A 1,849-nucleotide genomic window follows, 5' to 3' on the forward strand; every position below is an offset into this window, starting at 1 on the left:
GTTCCATGTGCATTGGAAAAGAATATGTACTTTGCTGCTGTTGGATGAAGTGTTCTGTATATGTCTATGAGGTCAAGTTGGTTGATTGTGGCCTTTAGATCTTCTGTATCTTCGCTGAGTTTCTTTCTAGATGTTCTGTCCTTTACCGAGAGTGGTGTGTTGAAGCCTCCTATTATTATTGTGGAACTGTCAATTTCTCTTCTCAGTGCTGTTAGAGTTTGTTTTATGTATTTTGGAGCCCTGTCATTGGATGCGTAAATATTTGTTATGGTTACGTCCTCATGGTGGACTGACCCTTTAATCATTATAGAACGTCCTTCCTTGTCTTTTAAGGTGGATTTTGTTTTAAAGTCTGTTTTACCTGAGATTAGTATTGCCACTCCTGCTCTTTTTTGGTATCTGTTTGCTTGATTTTTTTTTCTATCCTTTGATTTTTACTATGTTTATGTCATTGTTTCTAAGGTGTGTCTCTCGTAGATGGCATATTGATAGGTACTTTTTTTTTATCCATTCTGTCACTCTCTGTCTCTTTATGAGTCCATTTGAGCCATTTACGTTCATTGTGATTATTGATGGTATGAGTTTATTGCTGTCATTTTGTAGTGCCTTTTTTTTTTTTCTGTGGTGCTGACGTTTTCTTTGTTCCTGTTACTCTCCTGTGAATTCCTTTTCTTTGCGGATTTTTGTTTTTTTGTTTCTTTCATTTTTGTAGATTTTGTTTTTACTGAGACTTTATGTTTTTTTCTTTATGTTGATGAGTAGGACTGTTAAATTTCTTTGTGATTACCTTGAAATTTACGCCTATCTTCCTAAGTTTAAACCAGTCTTTTATTACTTGATATTGCTTTGACTTCCTCTCCATTTGAAAGTTCTATACCTACACTGTTTATTCCTTCTTTTATTGTTCTGATGATGTTGTCATTTATAGATTGACCTCTCTAGTTGCCTGTTGTAAATCTTTCAGTTTTGGTTTACCTTGAGAGTTCATTACCTAGGTTAGTATCTGGCTGATGCAGTCTTGTGTCCTAGATTCAGGTTGTTCTCTGATGTTTGTTTTCTAACCAAAGGATTCCCTTTAATAAGTCTTGTAAGTTTAGTTGGTTTTTACATATTCCCTTAATTTCTGTTTATCTGGAAATGTCCTAATTTCACCATCATATTTGAGCAAGAGTTTTACAGGATATATTGTTCTTGCTTGGCAGGTTTTTTTTTTTCTTTCAAGGTTTTATACAAGTCATCCCATTGCCTTCTTGCCTGCATGGTTTCTGCCAAGTAATCAGAGGTTTATCTTATTGTTTCTCCTTTGTTTGTGACTTTTCGTTTTTCTCGAACTGCTCTCAGGATCTCTTGTCTTTGGTTTCAGAAAGGGTGATTATGATATGTTTTGGTGATTTGCTTTTGGAGTCTACCCTATATGGGGTTCGTTGAGCTTCTTGGATGGTCACCTTTTCATCTTTCGTGATATTAGGGAAGCTTTCTGCGGCAAATCTTCAATGATCCTCTCTGTGTTTTCCATTTTCTCCCCCCGTTCTGGAACTCCGATCACACACAAATTTTTACTTTTGATTGTATCCCACATGGTTCTCAGGGTTTCTCATTTTTCTTCAGTCTTTTCTCTGATTTTTCCTCAAACAAAGTGATACCCAAGGATTTGTCTTCAATTTTGCTGATCCTGTCTTCCATTGTTTCAAATTTGCTCTTAAAACCTTCTATTGCACTGTCCATTTTTCAAATCTTGTTGTTTATCTTTTGGATTTCTAATTGCTGTTTTTGTATGAGATCTAGTTTTTGTTTAGCTTGACATTTTGTTCCTGTATTATTTTCCTTTAATTCTTCCATTGTTTTGTCT

Source organism: Trichechus manatus, unplaced genomic scaffold (genome assembly GCF_000243295.1).
Source record: "Trichechus manatus latirostris isolate Lorelei unplaced genomic scaffold, TriManLat1.0 scaffold00222, whole genome shotgun sequence".
NCBI classification, from domain to species: domain Eukaryota; kingdom Metazoa; phylum Chordata; class Mammalia; order Sirenia; family Trichechidae; genus Trichechus; species Trichechus manatus.